Source organism: Symphalangus syndactylus, chromosome 13 (assembly GCF_028878055.3).
Source record: "Symphalangus syndactylus isolate Jambi chromosome 13, NHGRI_mSymSyn1-v2.1_pri, whole genome shotgun sequence".
NCBI lineage: Eukaryota > Metazoa > Chordata > Mammalia > Primates > Hylobatidae > Symphalangus > Symphalangus syndactylus.
In genome coordinates this window covers 102,952,497-102,972,987 of record NC_072435.2, presented here as the reverse complement: position 1 = coordinate 102,972,987, position 20,491 = coordinate 102,952,497, and the positions used below count along the sequence as shown (strand labels likewise).

General features: G+C 47.1%; 1 protein-coding gene and 1 non-coding gene across 3 annotated transcripts in view; both read right to left on the bottom strand.

Moving 5' to 3' along the window:
• Window positions 1-20,491, bottom strand: part of ABTB3 (ankyrin repeat and BTB domain containing 3) — a 356,047-nt gene that overhangs the window by 283,863 nt on the left and 51,693 nt on the right. The gene's annotated exons all lie outside the window — the stretch shown is intronic.
• On the bottom strand, window positions 11,412-11,491 carry LOC129461339 (small nucleolar RNA SNORD74). Its single transcript, XR_008650490.1, has one exon. It is a non-coding gene; the product is annotated as a small nucleolar RNA SNORD74 (small nucleolar RNA).

Below are 20,491 nucleotides of genomic sequence, written 5' to 3'. Positions count from 1 at the left end.
GAATGTAATCTTCTGTAGTCCTATCAGAGTGGAAACCGTGAACTAGCCTCGTTAGGCAGGTAGGATGATTGATTGAGGCCTGAAGGAGGAATGGAGTCTACTAGGTAAAAGGTAGAGAGGTGGGGAAGAGTATTCCAGCAGAGGTAAGTGCCAGTGCAAAGGCCCTGAGGCAGGAGAGAACAACTGTGAGGGATGGAAATAAGGTAAGTCTAGTAAGGCCTCATTTTCACAGATGAGGAACTAAAACCCAGAGAACCCTAGGTCAAGGTCACACAACAGGAGCTGGAGCAGAACTCAGACTTCTCACTCAAACCCTGGTTTTGTGCAACTCCACAGAATCCTCCAAGTTCCAGGGTTCCCTTTCCCAGGCCTGCTGTGGTCCTGGCTCAGGCCAGGATGGGCACGTCGGTGAGGATGGCAGGAGGTTGGGGGCAGGGCTGTTCTCACACGGTCTTCCAGGCCAGCGAGGAGCAGGAAATGCCAGAGAACGCCCATTCTCATAAGATTGCCCAACTTGAGTCAGGGCTTGGGGGGGTGCACGTAGCTGTTGGGCCCCATAAGCCATCATACTGGCAGAGCTGCTGTGATTGGCAGCTCCAGGGGGCCTGGGCAAGGACCTAGGTCGGAGCTTTTCCAAGGAACATCTCAGCCCTGCCAGGCAGAGCACTGCTGAGTCAGCAAGCACCACACCTCAGGAAGGTTTCTCGGAACCTCACCCCAGCCAGCAGGAAGGAAGGACAGGCCACCCCCAACCCTGACGATGCCAGTTAAGTCAGCCTGTCATCAATTACAATCAAATAACTAATATTTGTCATGTAATGGGAGACCACACCAGGCACTGCTCTCAGCAGGCAATGCAAAGGTGTGTAAGTCAGCAGTTTGTCACCCTTGGGTGTGTTGATTTACACACCTTTGCATTGCCTGCTTAGAGCAGATCCCAACACCTTGCTTTATTTTCATCACAGCACTCGTCACTGCTGGAAAGTATTCCAAGTGTTGACTTGTCTATGTCCAGCCCACAAGAAGGCAAACTCCATGAGGACAGACCCTGTTTGTGTCTGTCTTCTCACTGCTGCATCCCCAGCACCTGTCACCTACTCAATACTTAAATGTGGGATGAGGAGACAATAAAAAGAATGATGAATGGCTGCCTTCGAGGAAAGAAGACGCTAGATCAGGCTTATTTTCATTGCTCAGTGAGTGGGCATCAGAGTCTAAATCCAGTCCAGGGAGAAGTGCTGAACTAAGCCCTACTATGAGGACGGGCAGAAGTGCAAGCAATCAACAGATACGCAGAAGAAAAAGCTACATGACGTGGTGTGGCGGGGCTGAGAATGCCAGAAAGTCCAAGCTATCGCCTTGGTTTCTGGTTATAACCCCTGATTCCAGAGTGATCTTTATAAAATGGCTCAGTCAGCAATGGCTCCTGCAGCGGAGGCTGTAGGGCTTCCTTGCAAGCCTTGCCAGCAGGTTCAAGGGCCTCCTGCTGAGTCTCTTCCTAGGAACTGCTCAGCCTAAGGAAGGCGTCTCTCAAGGTCACACCCGCTCCTGGGGCAGCTGTATCCAATGACTAGTCAGTGTGGGAGTACAAAGACCTGACCCCCTTGTCTGGACTGGGGACAACGCTGGAGAGCTATTCCCAGGGGATGTACTGAGGCCTCTGTTGTGAGTATATCACAGCTCAACTTCTCTCTCTGTCCAGTTCTGCATCCCTGAGTTAACCCCAAGGACAATCCCCAGTAAGTTTCCTTCAGGCACCTCTTAGAGTCTCTTTTCCAGGAAATTCAACCTACGACACCTGCCAAGATGCATTTAGGGAACAAAGAAACCCAACCAGGGTCTCCATTCTGGGCCAGTGACACTGGCTCTCTCAGTTAACCTATTTTTCCTTCTGCTGATATTTGAGGAGGCTTCTTGCTCCTCGTTAGAAATGGTCACATGCTGGTTAAGGACATTGTTGGCTGTGGAGCCAGGCTGCTTGAGTTGGAACCCCAGCCACACCCCCTCCTAGCTACATGGCCCTAAGCAGGTCTTTTCTGCTTCCTTATTTGTAAAATTGGTTTCTACCTCCCTGGATGTTGAGAATCACACACATCAATACATATGAAATCTTTGGAACATGACTTGGTGCTCAGCAAATGTCCCAGACATGTGAGTTCTCAGCTACTGCCATTTTTGCAAGGAGCACGCTTGTTTCCTCACTCACATAGAGACTGCAGGTGTGTGGGTCTGGAGCCCAGCATGCTCAGCACACCTGGGCCTGATGCTCATTACTGGGTGGATGGATAGGTGGATGCCTGCACACCTGGGCACTTGGAGCCATGCTTGGATGGGTGCTCTCTTGCTGTTCTATCTTACACAGCCCCCTGGAAGCTTTCACAATGAAAGGCCCTGAGCAGATGGAAGACCCTGTGATTATCTGAACTGTCTGCAATTTGCTTATCACTAATACAGTTCACCTGGGGACACACCATTTCCATAAATCAGCCAACCACAATAGGCCCACCCAGGCAAAGCATAAAGATGACAATAATAATCATGTGTATTTATGCAGTGCCTTTGTTCTGCAAAGCTCCAAAAAGTCGACAATCATTATCTCATTAATCCTGCAGCCATCTCTGAAAGGTAGGCAGAGAACAGGCGCCTGTCCCCTTGAATAGGCAGGAAAGCAACACTGATAATAACTGCGAACACTTATTGACCACTTACTATGTGCTGGACTCTATTTAAGGGCTTTATAAATGTTAACTCACTTAGAACTCTGTAAGGTAGTTGCTATGGTTATCCTCATTTTACAGAAGAGAAAACCAGAATCTAGAGAGGTTAAGGAATCTACCCAGGGTCACCTGGCTGGCAAGGAGTGGAAGCAGGATTCCACCCCAGGCAGCCTGTCTCTGGGACCTTCTGGCTTCACCTCTACACCAGGCTACCTCTCAAAATGCGGCACACACACAGACAACAGAGGCAAATACTAAAGGCAGGACTGCGGGTGGAAGGCACCGAGTGGTCTCTGGCCAGCCATGCATGCAGGGCAAATGGGCTATAGGCCTGGCTTCTGGAGTGGGTCTGCACCCTAAATGTGGTACTCACTGGCTGGCCAATCTTGCCCCAAAACGAAGAGCTGCAAAGTAAGCCGCTACAGTCATTTGGCTCTTAGCTGGAATGATCCTCAGAGGGGGCCTTGACATGGGGTCAGGGAGAATGTAAGGGAACTAGAAGCAATGAAGGGGGAAGGTGCCATTGAGGAGGTGAGGGGACACAGCAGGGGCACCGACAAGCCCATTTTCTTCTTCATGTCAAGGACCCTCCTACCCTGCAATGAGTCCAGGCAGCAGCTACGAGGATTTTTTTTTTTTTTTTAATTATTATACTTTAAGTTCTAGGGTACATGTGTAGAACATGCAGGTTTGCTATTGGTGGTTTGCTGCACCCATCGACCCATCATCTACATTAGGTATTTCTCCTAATGCTATCCCTCTCCTAGCCCTCTACCCCCCAAACAGGCCCCGGTGTGTGATGTTCCCCTCCCTGTGTCCATGTGTTCTCATTGTTCAACTCCCACTTATGAGTGAGGACATGCAGTGTTTGGTTTTCTGTTCGTTAGTTTGCTGAGAATGATGGTTTCCAGCTTCATCCATGTCCCTGCAAAGGACATGAACTCATCCTTTTTTATGGCTGAACTCTATCATCTCAGCCCAAAATCTCCTTAAGCTGATAAGCAAGTTCAGCAAAGTCTCAGGATACAAAATAAATGTGCAAAAATCCCAAGCATTCCTATACACCAATAATAGACAAACAGAGAGCCAAATCAAGAGTAAACTCCCATTCACAATTGCTACAAAGAGGATCTTTTAAAAAGGAGCCCTTTTTAAAAGGATCTTTTTAAAAAAATTCCACCACACATAGAAACCTCTAGTGGCTTTGCACCCAAACCCCTTCCCTTGACAGACAAGCCCTGTGTGCCAGGTCCTGGCCCATCTCTCCTAAAGCCTCCCTCCCCTGGGCCCACTATATGGCAAACACACTTATTCTTGCAGGCCTTCGAAAGCATCCAAACTCATTCCCAGTAAGTCGCCTCCTCCAGGGGGCCCTTATGGAATTCCCAACCTGAGGGAGTCCCATCACCTTTATACATCCCCACTCTAATTCTCTTCTTGGTCTTATTGCTGGCTGATTTGTTCTTGTTAATTTATTTTTTCATTTATTGTTTTCTTCTGCCCTAATTAGAATGCAAGCTCCATGGTTTAGGTATGATTTGGTCACAACTGTATCTCCAGCCTGGAGACCACAGGGGGCTCAATAAACATTTGTTGAATGAATTATAATAAATTGCACATATAGAGTAGTTATTACATGCCAAGAGCTATCTCTGCGATTTACATAAATTAGCTCATTTAATCCTCCCAACGCCCTGCTGAGGCTGATCCTATTATCATCCCCATTTTACAGCTGAGGGAGCTGAGGCCGAAGAGGTTAAATAACTGCAAAGTCACAGAGCTGACGAATAACACAGCCAGGATGCAAATCCAGAGGTGTGGCCTCTTAGTCCCTGCTTCACACACCACACCATGCTGCAGTCGGAATGGTTCCCCCTGCCCTTAGGATACAGCCCCAACTCCTGAAGACAATGTGGAAGCGTTTGATGAACAGATCTAATCTCCTTTCCACCCTCATCCATTGCCATTAATTCCCCGACACAGCCCAGCCCTGAGGAAAACGCTGCCCTCTCTAGTCTCTTGCCATCTGCCCTTGCTGTTCCTACCTGGAGCTCTCCTCTTTCTTGGCCAACTCCTTCCTCAGCCTTTGGGTGCCAGTGTAGGCAGCCCTTCATTAGGAAGCCCCTTTGCATACCTCAGGCTGGATCAGATGCCCGCTTGGCATCCCCAGATTACTCTGCACTTTCCCTAACCCTTTACACGGCCCACTCTTGTGGGGCATGTGTGTTCACCTGTCCACAGAGGCTCCACACCCATTCATTTGTTTCAGCAAGTACTTAGCACAGGCCCCTGAGTGCCCAGCCTGCACTTCTAGGTGCTGGGGAGACAGTAGTGGGCAAACCCAAGTCTCCACCTACGCAGAGCTACCTTTCTAGTAGAGGAAACAGACCATAAACAAAAATGCAATATAGTATCAGGGAGAATGATGAAGACAAAGGCAGAATAGAGGAAAAGAGAGTAATGATGTGGGGTGGGTAGTGTAGACAGAATGGTCAGGAACAGCTGTGCTTTCATTAAACCGGTGGTCTCCGAACAGTTTTGATCACACATCCCTATCATTCTTATATATACCTCTCTGATATGTGACTATATATTTAATTATAGATTATACCAAACCTATAACTGAATATATAGTATAATATTAGAGACATATACATAGCATATATAACATTGTATATAATATACTGCTGTACTACTATATCATATAGCTCATTATAAAATATACATGAAGTATATAAATACTAAAAGGATGAGAAAAAATGTTCTAGAACATTCTTCTTGCCCTTTCGTGCACATTCACACATGTACCCTGTTTTGGAGACTATTGTGACAGAATGGCAGCTCAGCTCAGGGTTAAAAAGAAAAATGCAGACAAAGAAACAAAGCCATTCCCTGATCCTTGCTAATTACACTCAGCAGGCACCCCAAAATAATTTGTCAAATGACTCAGCATGGGGTTCAGTAGATGCTAGGTAAATCAGCCTTAGACAGATCATTTCCTAATTCTTGGTGTCAGTTTCCCCATCTGTAAATACAGGGCATGGTCCTCCTTGAGACCACACAGAAACAAAAACCTAGGTTCAGGCTCACTCAGCCTGTTCCCTGACCAAGAAGGGGCCAACTCAGTCATGTTGGGACATGCAACCAAGTTCTGGTGTGGGCGGGGCTTTCATCTGCTGGCTTTTTATTGATTTTTACTAGTTTACATGGAAGGAAAAGAATGCAAACAAAGAAACAAAGGCACTCCATCCCTAATCCCAGCAAATTATACAGAGATTCAGGAGAGTAATGAAAACCATAAAGCATGCTCTGAAATAAGAGCTCCCAATCTTCCATAATCTTTGGTGATAAAATGCAAAGCAGCAGGCCAGTGACACCCATTCATAAATACTGGGTCTGTTTACCAGTGCTCAGTTCAGGACACATTTGCTGGTGCTGAGAACCTTTACTGCTGTACTGCACCCCGGGAGTTAAGGTCAGGTCTTTTAAGGGTCACAGATGAATCACAGCATCGTGCAATGTCAGGGCTGCAAGGGGCCTGAGAATCTGTTCTGCTGGAAGGTGGATAGATGGCTGCAGATCTGCTTTCCTTCTGAACTGCAGCCAGACACAACACTGTGAGGTGTTAGGGTGAATATAAGCCCATTGTTCAGTTAAGGAACTTGAGCCCAGATAAATCAACCTGTTCCAGAGACATGGAGCAAGGAGTGGAGCCGAGATTCAAAGCTAAGGCTTCCTGGCAGCTTGTCCAACTGACCCTTGTTCTTCTGGAGGGCTCTGTAAGCTCCTCAAGGCTGAGTCAGTCTTTGTCATCTCTCTGTTTCCAACTGTCCCAGCACTAGGCTTTGCTGGCAGTGGGTAATGATTAATATTGAGGAAGGAAGAAAAGAAATGAGAGAGGATGGGATGTGGAGGATATTCAATTTGTGGCTGGTGTATTGGTCCATTTTCATACTGCTATGAAGAAATACCTGAGACTGGGTAATTTATAAAGAAAAGGAGGTTTAATGGATTCACAGTTCCACATGGCTAGGGAGGCCTCACAATCATGGTGGAAGGTGAAGGAGGAGCAAAGGCACGTCTTACATGGCGGCAGGCAAGAGAGTGTGTGCAGGGAAACTGCCCTTTATAAAACCATCAGATCTCGTGAGACTTCTTCTCTATCACAAGAACAGCATGGGAAAAACCCACCCCCATGATTCAATTACCTCCCACCAGGTACCTCCCATGACACGTGGGGATTATGGGAGCTACAATTCAAGATGAGATTTAGGTGGGGACACAGACAAACCCTATCAACTGGTCTACTAACACCAAGAGCAATGCCAACAACCAGAACCATTTATGGAGCCCTTACTCTGCACCAGATGGAGCAATGAGTGCTTTAAATGCAATGTCTCACCTACTTTTCCAGCAATCCTATGGGAGTTTACTATTATCCCATTTATATAGAAGGGCAAAGGGAGGCTCAGAGAGGTTCAGTAAATTGCCTAAGGTCATTCAGCAGGTACATGGTAAGTTCAGGATGTCAACTTTGATGGCTCTGGTGCTTAACCACTACCCCACACTGCCTGCTGCTGTGAGCAAAAATCAGGCTTCTTAAATTCCTTCTGGCACCATCTGTTACTCTGTGCTACAAAAGCAGGCGTGGCTTTCACATCAGATGCAGGCAGAATCCCAGTGACTCCTATTTTACAGCCTCTTAGGGAACCCCAATGCTTGTCCACAGGGCATGGCATGCAGCCAAACACCCATCAGGGGACATTTTCACAAGTGACAGAAGATCCATTCTTAGTCCCAAAGGCAGAGGTAGCCAGCACAGCTGTAGGTTTGGGCATGAACAGTCAGGACGCGTTGTGATAAGGGAAACAGGGAAGGCGAGCCAGTGTGTGGAGGCAGGACCAGACAGCTCAAGGGGAATGAGGGCCTGTAAGGGGACAAGGTGAGAGCCAAAAATATGAACAGGTGGGCTTCTCCAGGTAGAGGGGGACTAAGAGGATGGGGCGCATTGTTGGACAGTCCTAGCTCCCCTAATTACTTGCTATAAGACCTTGGACAAATTACCTATGCTCCCAGAGCCTCAGATCCTCGTCTATAAAATAGGAGAGTATCTGCCTTATAGAGTTGTTATAAGGATGAAATACCATAGTGTACATAAATTGCTTTAAGCGCAGGTCCTGGCATATGGTGAGTGCTCAATAATTAACAGCAATTTGTGGTGGCAGTGGTGCAGTCATTGCCAAATGATGTGCAAAGTAAGGGGATGAGCAGGGAAGATGCCAGGAGGAAGCAAACCCATCATCCCCCAATATTTAGGTGACTTGAGGTTAAGAGACCATGTCTGCCTATAGCCAAGCCAAAGAAAGTGGTTAAGGGACATGCCCAAGGTTGAGTCATAAGTGTTTTCTGGACAGGGACCACAGCTGAATCATCTAATATTCCAGCCCTTGGCACTGGCTTTGCACAAAGGGAGCACTCCACCGGTGTTTGTGAAATTTACACATGACTTGGTCTCCCGAAGTCTATAATGAGATTATGTTCCCCACTTTTTCGCTTTGCTTGGTTCCCTTTTACTTCCCTACCAGATGATTCACTTATCTTCTTCCCACACTTCTTGAGCATCAAGTGTGTGTTGTGGTCCTTCTAGAAACTACGAGGCGATTAAAACAAGTCCAGAATGGGGCTGTCATTGAAGCAACCAGACTTAAACATTATTTGGCCACATCCTACTGCCTTTATTACATTTGGCCACATCCCACTGCCTTCCCAAAACAAGGTCTTCCTCTTGGCTGTGTGAGCTGTGTGCAATGGTAATCCCATTTCTGCCTTTCTCATTCCCAAACCATCCGTCTTCAACAGGCATTTGCCAGAAATGACCATGGTGTGTGTTTACAGTAGCTCAGCAAAGAGTTATTCGTCTAACCAGAAAACATCACAACTCAGAACCACAATGAGGAGCTAGACTGACAGTCACCTCCAAGCACATGGTCACCTCCAGCACATGGGGCCCTCTAAGACCCACAGGGATCCAGGGGAGATGTCCCTGAGGCAAGTTGGGGTCCCCAAGAAGCAAATAAGGAGACAGAGATGAGCATAAAAGGAGTGTACATGGGACACACACACACACACACACACACACTCTTGCTCTCTCTCTCTCTCTCAAGGAAGTGTTCTTGGGCTCAACCCCAGTGGCAGGGAAGGGTGAGAAGCAAAACTGGACAGAGGGAGAAGTAAGACTGTGATGCAGTCTCAACAGAGGCCTCAGGCCATTCTAGTGGGTGTTAGCAAGCTAGGATGATGCTTCAGCGCTGTCCTAAATTGGTGCATGGGGGCTGGGCTTTTATACCCCTACATCAATCAGTTCCTGGACACGGGCTGCCTAGGGAGAGGGGTGAGACTTTGGCCCAGAAGCTCTCTCAAACAAGGTCAACTTCCAAAGGGGACTGAAAGCTGAGAGCTGTGCCAGCAGCACTCCCCTCAGCTGTGGGGGAGGCCCTTCAGTCCTGAAGGGGTATCTGAGCAGTGCATCTCCATGTCCAAGACAGTCCAGGTAGTAGCCACTGACTCTTTTTCTTCGTTGAAAAGCAGAAAAACACACAGCAGGGGTGAGATGTCGGGCTCTGGACTCAGACGGGCCTGGGCTCAAATGGAGAATCTGCCCCTTATACCTCTGGGCCCCTCACCTGAACAACAGGGCTGCTGAGAGCACCTCGCACATTCAGCGCGAGGGTTGTAGGGTTGAATAAAACAGCATGTGTACCTGGCATATAGTAATCACTCAATAAAAGGCAGCTCTGATCATTATTACATAACTCAGAATGAAGGAGAAAATTGTTTGCTCTGGGCCATAGCAGTAGTATTTGTTTCTCGGTGCTGAGAACCTATACTGCTGTATTGCAACCCGGGAGTTAAGGGCAGGTCTTTTAAGGGTCACAGATGAATCACAGCATCGTGCAATGTCAGGGCTGCAAGGGGCCTGAGAATCTGTTCTGCTGGAAGGTGGATAGATGGCTGCAGGTCTGCTTTCCTTCTGAACTGCAGCCAGACACAACACTGTGAGGTGTTAGGGTGAATATAAGCCCATTGTTCAGTTAAGGAACTTGAGCCCAGAGAAATCAACCTGTTCCAGAGACATGGAGCAAGGAGTTTGCAGCATAAATGCAAATTCATTCATTCATCCATTCATCAAATATATACTCAAGGCCTACAATTATGTGCTGGGAACAGTTCTGGGGACCAGAGACTCAGTGGTGACAAAACAGAGAAAGCCTGGCCCTCCTGGAGTTGAGTGAAACAAAAGAAGCAAACATGTTTGTAACACACACCCTGTGAAGGAAAATATGGCCAGATGAGATGACAGAAGGGGATGGCTGGGGCACAGGGTGGTGAGGGAGGGAGAGGAGGGCATCTTCGAGGAGGGGAGCAGATACCAGACAGAAGTGAGGACGGGGGCCATGGGGTTGTCTAGGGGACACCATCCTGGTAGAAGGAACCGCAAGGGCAAAAGCTGAAGCTGAGAGTTGCTGGTCTTATTCAAGGAATAGCAAAAAGGGCCCTGGGCCTGGAGAGTGACAAATAAGAGATGGTGCACGGGGAAGTGGGCTGGAAAAGCAGCCCAGGCCAGGCAGGATGGTACACAGCCTCAGTCGAGGCAGGAACCCTGGATTCGACTCCCAAGGTGTTGGGAGGGAAGCCTCTGCAGGTGTGAATAGGAGACACCGCTGAAGGGTATAGGATTCCAAGGGCAGGAAGAGAAGTCCCTAAAGAACAATTGTCCACCTCGGAAGAGGGCAGTGGAGGTGGAAGGGAGGGGATCACAGAAACCAAGTGGTAAGGAACCTCAGAGACCATCTGGCCCAGGTCTCTCCTCCAGCAGCTAAGTAACGAACATCACTGTGCTACAGACCAGGAACCTAAGCCCAGAGACTTCGAGCTACCTGCTAAGGGCTCCGCAGCCAGTGAGAGATAGAAGGGCACCAGGCCCCTGGTCTTCTCCCCTGGAGGTGCCCCAGTGGCCTACGGGGAGGAGAGGGCTTTGGTTTTGTTGCTGTTGTTTCTGCTATCATTTTATTTATTTTTACTTATGATCATGATGATGATGATTTCTGAGACCAGGTCTCACTCTGGTCCTTCAAGCTAGAGTGCAGTGGCACAATCTTGGCTCACTGCAGCCTTGATCTCCCAGGCTAAGATGATCCTCCCACCTCAGCCTCCTGGGTAGCCAGGATCACAGGCACATGTCACCACACCTGGCTAATGTTTTGTATTTTTAGTAGAGACAAGGCCTCGCCATGTTGCCCGGGCTGGTCTCAAACTTCTGGGCTCAAGTGATCCTCCCACCTCAGCCTCCCAAAGTGCTGGGATTACAGACGTGAGCCACGGCACCCAGCCACTACTGTTATTTTAAAGGGAACCCCTAACACTTAACACCTTAGTGTTTCCATTTCAGGGAGGTTCCTCAGTCCAGGAATCTGCTTGCTAAATGTTTTCTCTGTGTGTTGCGTGACAAGAGGAGGCCAAAAAGGCTTAACCTTTTCCCGAAGCCAGCTACTTCCTCCATCCCAAAGCATTCATTCAGGGCCCAAGAGAAAACAGCCAAAGATCTCAGGTGAGTTTGGGTACCAGAGCATGAGGAAAGATGAAATTATTCACTGTAGAGGAAAGCTACTCCTAAATGGTTTTTCGATTAGCTTATTTTTTCCATCAGAGCCGTTGGCATTCATCAACACTCTCAGATGTCCCTACCAACACAGGCTTCCTCAAAGGCTGTTCCTCAATGTTTCAGCTGGGTGGTGCCTGTAGGAAAAAATATGAGAAGATTCAGGGCCCATAAACAGAGAAGCCACTAGCTTGAAGCCATCTTCCTCTGCTCGGGCCCAGAAAGCAAATGCTCCCCCGGGGTTCGCTTTACGTATATAAAGCATCACTTTCAGCAGGACAGCCAAGAATCCTGGTCCCAGCGGGTTGGGTGGAGCTACGGAGCTCACTTTGAAAAGTCCAGGAAGGATGAAAGCACTCAGGAAAAGGGCCTCCCCTGGCTCCAAAGTGCAAGATTTGAAAAGCCAACTTTGAACTTGGTGTGGGAGGGTCCCAGCCTGGGAGGGGGACATGGGGAGAGAGGAGTGAGCCGGCCTCAAACCCAGCCTCGAAGGGCAGGTGAGAGATCCTGCCCAGCAGGAAATGGGAAATGTAGGTTAGACAACTAGGGCAGTTCTGAAGCCGGAACTGTGCCTGTTGCGAAGTCAGGCAGGGGCTGTAAGATGTAGGAAGTAGAAAAAGGAAAGGACCCAGCAGACCTCAAAGCCTCCGATTTGGAAAACAGAGCAGAGGGGAGAACAAAGAAGTGCTCTGACCAGGCAGGAGGGTATGGGGCACCGAGGCAGACGAAGGGGAGGCTGCGGCTGCCCCCAGCCCCCTTCCCCGACCACTCCCTCTGCAGGCAACAGGGCTGATGATCCCAGAGCCCTCCCACCATGGAGACTCGGTGGGCTCACTCTGGGAGGGCTCACCCAGGCCTCTGCCCAGGACCCACACTAACAATTCCACCGGAAAGTCCTCTCCGCCTCCCACGTGTCCCGAGCTGTCTGCGCAGACTCCACTCCAGCACTGATCCTGTCTGATTTTATTTGCTGGGCTGTGCATTCAGTTCCCCCCCAAGTATTTACTGAGCATGAATGGAAGGCACCGGGCTAGGGAAAGCGCAGGATGCTGAGTTATGGGGCCATCCCTCTCTCCAGGGAAGAGAAAGTGCCAGGTCCCACAGCCCAGACACCTGAGCTCCAGGGTCCGGCTCCATCACTTCCTGGCTGTGTGACGTTGGGCACATTCCTCCAGCTGACTCAATTTCAGTTGCTTTATCTATAAGATAGAGGAGCTTGGAGATGGGGATGTGGGATGAATATGCTGGAAAGGCAAGCAGGGGTCAGGTTAAGGCCTGTGCATAGTATCACAGCTGCCATTTATTAAGCATCTACTACTGTGTGTCTGGAACTGTTTTAGAAGCTTTATGGATATTATCTCTAAACTTCACAACACCCCTACTTCCTCAAAGGAAAACGATGCTTTATATACATAAAGTGAACCCCAGGGGAGTGTTTGCTTTCTGGGCCCAGGCAGAGGAAGATGGGTTCAAACTAATGGCTTCTCTGCTTATGGGCCCTGAATCTTCTCATATATTTTCCTACAGGCACCACCCAGCTGAAACATTTAGGAACAGCCTTTGAGGAAGTATAGATGGGAATTTCTCCATCTACACACACAGATGCAACAGTAAATGGGAGAAAACCGGTGCTTAGCACACAGTTGGAGCACCGCCAACCAATGAGGGGTTCATTTATTCTTCCAACACATATTTGTGTTTGCTAGGTGCCAATGTTGTTCTAGGCCAGTGGTTCTCAACCAGAGGTGATTTTGCCTCTCCTCCGGGGGACACTTAGCAATGTCTGGAGGCATTCTTTTCGAGGAGAGGGGGTGTTACTGGCAACTACTGGGTAGAGGCCAGGGATGCTGCTTAACATCCTACCATGCACAGGACAGCCCCTCACAACAAAGAATTGTCTGGGCCAAAATGCCAATGGTGCTGAGTTTGATAAACCCTGCTCTCGGCACTGGGGAGACACCAATGTGCCAAAGAGGCAATGTCCCTGCAGCTCACGTCCCAGGGGAGGAAACAGATGATGAACAAAGACAATAATAAGTCAATGTCTACAGGTCCACTGGTTAAAGTACTACAAAAAGTAAAGTAAGAAAAGGAGGAAAGAGAATGATGGGGTCATCAGGGACATAGGGGACATTTGAGAAAAGCCCAGAGGGAAGCAAGGGGGTGAAGCAGTGGCTGCCAGGTGTGATAGAGGCTCTGGGGTGGGTGTATCTTCAAGTGTGGCAGGAAGTCCACGAGGCTGAGCTCAGTGAGCACAGAGGCGAATGGTTGTAGAGGAGGTCAGGGGGTTATCATGCTGATTTAGTCATCTGGACACCTTATGGCCCCCTTGGTAATACACTCCTTGAGGACGCAGGCTCTATCCAACCTCTCAGTGCCACACACTTGCTGGAACCAAGCTGAGAAAGACGCCAAGTTGAATTGAATTTTGGCTCAGGGGAGGCGGTTTCCTGTACTATGAAATTTACATGAGATGAACTATCCCTGCTTTGTTCTGGTTTGGGGCAGGAAATGGGCTTAAATGTACTCTCAGCTTGTATTCTGTAATTGTTGCTTGGCTTTCATTCATGTGTCACTGGGGAAGGAGTTGCAAGACCTAACGTTGGTCCTGAGTACAATTTCAACACTGTTCTCTTAGCCTTAATGAGAAGATATATTCATTCATTGATCCAGCAAATAGGTATTAAAGATGACAACAGGGCAGAATTGGGATGATGCAAAAGTAAATCAAACACAGATTCTTCTCTCAAGCAACTTACAGAAAATATATCTTCACTTTTTTCAGATATAGGTCTTCACCTTTTTATGAAGTGAAGATACTTTGCCATATAAGGTACAAAGTACCAAATAGAATGAATAAAGAACTATGAAGAAGACCAGATGAGTACCTACAGGGCAGGAGAGCAAACAGTTTACATCTCACATGCCAATTCTCATCAGTAGCAGCTGCCTAGAACTGTGTTGAGAAGGATCCTGAAGTCCCATCTGAGCTCAGTGAGAAAAAGTGCTGTGCTCAATTACTTATGTCTGCCATGATCACAGAACCCAAGTGGCAGAAGTACTAAGTATCTTTGCCATCCAAGCCGAAATGGAGATCAAATAAGTGGAAATGGAGCTTGAAGAGTGAATTATGGCCTTCCTCTTAACATTTAACATAAAAATATAGCAAGTATACTGCACTATTAAGATGGAAATGGAGGAGGAGTAAAAAACTCAATTTCATAATCTATCTTGAGCGTACACTTATTTACCTCCTTAATTCCAAGAGTATTTAAATAATGAGAGGGAAAAGCAAGGAATCCTCTGCTAGTAAAGGAATAACTACAGAAGTCTAGGCCAGACTTTACTGCTTAAAATCAAAGGGCAACTGGCTCTGAAACGGGGCCCAGCTCTGGGCATCTGGACTGAGTGCCCCTCCCCAACCCATCTCCATACTTCTCCCCTAAAGCTTTGTAGGAGCCTGGCAGGACAGTAGCTTAGTCTCATCCTAGAACGAGATTTGCCAGTCAAATCCTTCCTTCCCAGGGACTGGACAGACAGTGTGAGGCTGTTTAGCAACAGGTTTGGGGCAGATTTCCTAAATCTCCTTTCTCTCCAATCTGTCAGCCTGGCAGAAGCAACCTAGAGATGGGATTTAGTCTCATTCTGACACAGCACAGTTCCAGAATGATCTCCCTGCTTGCTACTCAAGCTGGAATCAAGCCAGAGCCTACATACAGGTCCCAGGATCCAGAGAGGAATGAAATTGCTTTATTAATATCATAAGGTTGGGGGAAGGGAAGCGTGTTCTGATCGGCTATGCCAGCAGTAGTTCAAAACACAATCCAAAGGGAGGAGGAGAAGGGGGGTGGGTCAGGCCAATGCCCGCTGAGATAAACGCCCTCTGAGGGCTGCCGTATAGGAGGAGGTGGTCACCCTTCTTGAAAGGTGATAGCCTTTCTTGGCCATGTGCTGGGTCGAAAAGAACTTTTGGATCCTCCTGCCTAGCCTGACAGCCCTTCAAGGCTTAGCAGAGGTATCAGCACAGAGCCACAACCAAGGGATCAAAAGCTTAAGTCACAAAACTGTAAAAAAAAAAAAAAAAAAAAAAAATCCCTTTTTTGAAAGGCAGCCAAAGAAGCACCTTCACAGAGCTGGCTTTGCATGGCCTTTCAACCAAACTATTTCCAGCAGCACAGGCTCAGCAGCCCCACCAGGCCACCCAGTCCAGAGCACGGCTGCAACACTTCCCATTCTTCCCTCAAGCCTGTGACCCAGAGACCATGCTTTGTCTTGATTTTTATCTCTATTTTTTCAGGGGAAAGGGCTGAGAGAGGAAGGGGAGCCAGGCAGAAATACTGTGTTCCTAAAGCCCATGTGAAGAAATGCCCAGGCAAGAGCCACACTCTGAGGACTCGCCCAACATTCCTGGCTGAGCATCTACAGCTACCTTTGTCTCCAAGCCTGTGGGGCTGACTGGCTGACTTTGGAAGAGGAGAAATTGTGTGTCCCTGGAAACCTCTGCAGTGCCATGGAAGTGTGCCCATTGGTGGGAAGGTCAAAGGGAAGCTTCCATGAGCCCACGTGGGCCACCATGGGGATACACAGAAAGAACTGAGGAGAAGTCATCCATTAGCAGGTGAGAACAAGAGGCAGTGACATTTGGGGGATCAGGAATAATGTGTTCCCAATTTATACCTACCTTGGTGAGGCCTGGGGAAAACCACTTACTGTTAGAGTTATTGTCTGGTGACAGTGATCAAAGGGAAAATAACATTTACTGAAAGCTATGCTTTTACATATATTCTAGCATTTAACTCTTACAGAATTCCTAGGAGATACATATCATCATCCCTGTTTAATAGATGTAGAAACGGAGGCTCAGGGAGGTTGAGGAAGTAGTTCGAGTTCACGTGGCTGTAAGTGGTGGAGACAGGACCAAGCCTGGGTTCCTCTGACCCCAAGTTTAATGTTAGTTTCATTATGCCTCACCACCTCCCAGCGTTACAGGAAATCATCAGGGCTCCCCTACTCAGAACACACCAGACAAATTCTGCCAAACAAAACTCATTCTGTTTTATTTCTTGAACAATAAGGTGCAGAGAGCTCAGAAGAGAACAAAAGCTCAGAAAAAAAAAAAAAAAAAAAACATGTTTGGGCTGGGTATGGTGGCTCATGCCTGTAATCCCAGTACTTTGGGAGGCCAAGGCAGGTGGATCACCTGAGGTCAGGAGTTCGAGACCAACCTGACCAACATGGTGAAATCCTGTCTCTATTAAAAATACAAAAAATTAGCTGGGCGTGGTGGTGGGTGCCTGTAATCCCAGCTACCCAGGAGGCTGGGGCAGGAGAATTGCTTGAACCCGGGAGGTCGAGGTTGCAGTGAGCTGAGATCACGCCATTCACTCCAGCCTGGGTGACAAGAGCAAGACTCCGTCTCAAAAAGAAAAAAAAAAAAACCCTTGTTTGAACCTGATTTATAATAAAGGTTGCATCTCATCTCGATGGGGAAAGGAATGGTTCTATAATGTCGAGAAAACTGGCTCACTAAATGAATTTGGATCCCTCTCAAACACAATATATGAAAGTAGACTCTAAGTGGATGAAAAACCTGAATGTGAAAGGAAAGTTACAAAGCTAACAGAAGAAAGTGAAACAATACCTTTGTGAACTTAGGGCATGGAAGGTTCTCTTAAATAAAATCCCCAAGGCACAAACCAAAAAGCAAAAAGAAAAAAAAAAGTTGGTAGATTTGATTACATCAAAATTAGGGTTTCTGTTCAACAAAAGACACTGTGAACAAAGCTAACAGAGAGGTGGCAGAATGGAAAGTGATATTTACAATATCTAAACCCAACAAAGAATTAACATCTAACTACATAACTAACTCCTATAAATCAATGAGAAAAGAAAGGAAATGCAATAGAAAAATGGTCTGTAGATATGAATAGGCAGGTCACAGAAGTGGAAACCAGAATAGTCAACAAGCAGATGAAAAGATGCTCAAATTCATTAGTAATAAGATAAATGAAAATGAAAGCAACAATAGATTCCACATTATACTCAACAGATTTGCAAAATTACAATGTTGAGTAATATTGATTTTTTTTTTTTTTTTTGAGACGGAGTCTAGCTCTGTCGCCCAGGCTGGAGTGCAGTGGCGCAATCTTGGCTCACAGCAAGCTCTGCCTCCCGGGTTCATGCCATTCTCCTGCCTCAGCTTCTCCGAGTAGCTGGGACTACAGGCGCCGGCCACCACGCCCGGCTAATTTTTTTGTATTTTTAGTAGAGACGGGGTTTCACCGTGGTCTCGATCTCCTGACCTCGTGATCCGCCCGCCTCGGCCTCCCAAAGTGCTGGGATTACAAGCGTGAGCCACCGCGCCCGGCCTGATTTTTAAACAGGATATGGGTAAATGGGAACCCCTCCACACCACTGGTGGGAGTCTAGACTGGCATAGCAGTTCCAGAGACTCACCTGGTACTGATTATCGAAACCAAGTTCGTACAAACCTTGTGACCCAACCAACCCACTCCTGAGTATAGATACTTGCACGGGGTCCATATGGGAACAAGTGAAAGGAGATTCATGACAACATTATTGTTCACGGTAGTGGGGAATTGGAAGCAACTAGTTGCCCATCACTAAAGAATGCATAGACACAAAATATGATGGGTGCCAACTATGTGATAGTCGTTACACAGTTCACCAAATATTTCCAGTGTCTCCGTCTCTTAGATTCATAGTAGGCTTGCAGTTCCCACCGCCTTTAAAGTGGAGAATGGCCATGTGACTTGTTTGGGCCACTTCTGGGCAGGCTTTAAAAATCAGTGTGCTGTTTGTCACCTTCTGGACAGAGCCTTTAAGAGCCAGTGTGTGATTTGCTACTTGCTCGTCTGTCTGCCATGTTGAATGGTGGAGGCTCCATCAGCCTACGTCTCCAAAGCAAAACTCTTATTAACGGGATGATATGTAGTACGGCTATGCAGTAAACCTGCATAATTTTAAGCTGCTAAGATTTTTGTGCTATTACTGCTGCATAACTTAGCCTATCTTGATGGAATTAACTGTGCCGCTGTTAGAAACAATAAGCTAGATGTGCAACCAGCATGGCTAGATCTTGAGAACATAGGTGAAAATGGAAAGATCAGAACAAGCTCCTTCGTGTAATATCATTTCTATAAATCAATAACACACACACACACAAAGCAATTTTACATGTTTTACAAAGACATGTACCTGTTCAAGAGCATATATTAAACACCTTGGATAAGTACCTACAGGGGAGTGGAGATTATAGACAAAGAGAAAAAAGTGAATAACTAAAATGAGAGAGTGAGGACAGGAGCGGTGGCTCACCCCTGTAATCCCAGCACTTTGGAAGGCTGAGGCAGGCAGATTGCCTGAGTTCAGGAGTTCGAGACTGTCCGGGGCAACATGGTAAAATCCCGTCTCTACTAAAATACAAAAAATTAGCCGGGCGTGGTGGCACTCGCCTGTAGTACCAGCTACTCAGAGGCTGAGGCACGAGAATCGCTTGAGCCGGGAGGAGGCAGAGGTTGCAGTGAGCCGAAATCGCGCCACTGCACTCCAGCTTGGGCTACAGAGTGAGACTGTATCTAAAATAAATAAATAAATAAAAATAATAAAAGTGAAATATTAATAAAATGAGAGAGAGAGAGCCCTTGCATGATGATAAAATTTCCGTGAACTTCCGAGTACGAATAATTCAACCCTCTGTTGTATCCAAGATCCAAAACAAAAAGGAAAGAGGAAAAGGTGTAAATCATTTTTCTTGGTTGACTTCAGTATGCATTTTAAACTCTTCATGCCAATCAGTCTTCTACAAGCACAGAGTTTCCTTTTCCTCACCAGATTTTAATCAACTTGGATGGGTTTTCACTTCACAATCTCTATGGTTACCACCCCCTTGGTATGAAGGTATAGGTTCATACCCATTCACAGCAGCTACTGCCAATCGTCCACCTCACTGTGATCCGAGGGAAGGCACCTTCCAATAAAGGACAAAGCAGCAAGCAGTCTGATGAGACAACAACCGGGCTGTACCAACTGCGGCAAAATCTAAGCAAATCACCTGTGTCCCAACTATTTGGGGAGTGGTTGGGGGCTGTGCCCCAGCTGCCTGACAGGATCTCAGCAAAGAACAAATGGCCAACAGGCACAGCCAAGTGGGGAACCCTACAAGTTCTGCTCAGGCCTCACCTGTAGGAAGTGATGCAAGTCTCTCAGTGGAGTGCTTCTGGCAGCCTGAGTTTGCAATGTCCTTCCTCCCTGTTCCCAGGATACCATGGGATCCCTTCCAGAAAGAATAATCAGTAACTCAGATGCAAGGAGTCACTTTCCTTCTCATGCATTAAAAAATATATATTTTCTGTTGATAGGGTACCAATATAGACTCAATGTGGATTATAAAATTGTCTATTTTCCACCCCATTTTCACTTTAATAGTAAACCATGTTTGCTAAATATCCCAATTAGAGGCTGAAGAAAAACCATGCTTCACTCTTAAAGCTGCATTTTCACTAATTTGGTCACTAGTTAAGGGTGGAAGAGAAATGGCAGCTCCCAAGCCTACATGCTGCTCTCCTCCTAGCCCACTCCCCAGCAGGCATGACTAATCAATCTCTGTATGCTTTTCTCCTAAGCCTGAACCTTTTCTGCAGCCTCAAATGGTATTCTCCAGAGTTGTTTCCTGGTGTTAGGTTTTTTCCTTTTTTACTCTCTTCTTCCCTTGTTTTTCCTTGTAAAGGTTTTAGAAGAGGAGGAACATGTTCACTCTTCTATTCTCAGGAGAATAATTATATCCAGAGACCTTATGTGCGATGCTTTCTCTGGAAAATAGTTGTTTTCAAGGTCACTGGCTTCTTCTCTTAATTACTCATTCAACAGTCATCTGTGAACTGCCTACTGTGTGCTGTTGCTTAGGGTGCCAAGCACTGAAAGACACTGATAAAAGGTTCAAAGGGGCACAAAGCAAAAAGGGGCCAACTAGCAGGGAAGACAGGGTGTAGCAAGGTGTGGAAGGCTTCCAAGAGAAGGTAGCACATTCTCAGCAGCCTTCTAGAACAGTGACTATGGCCTGAAAGGTGCTCATGGCAGTGATGCTATCAGGGAT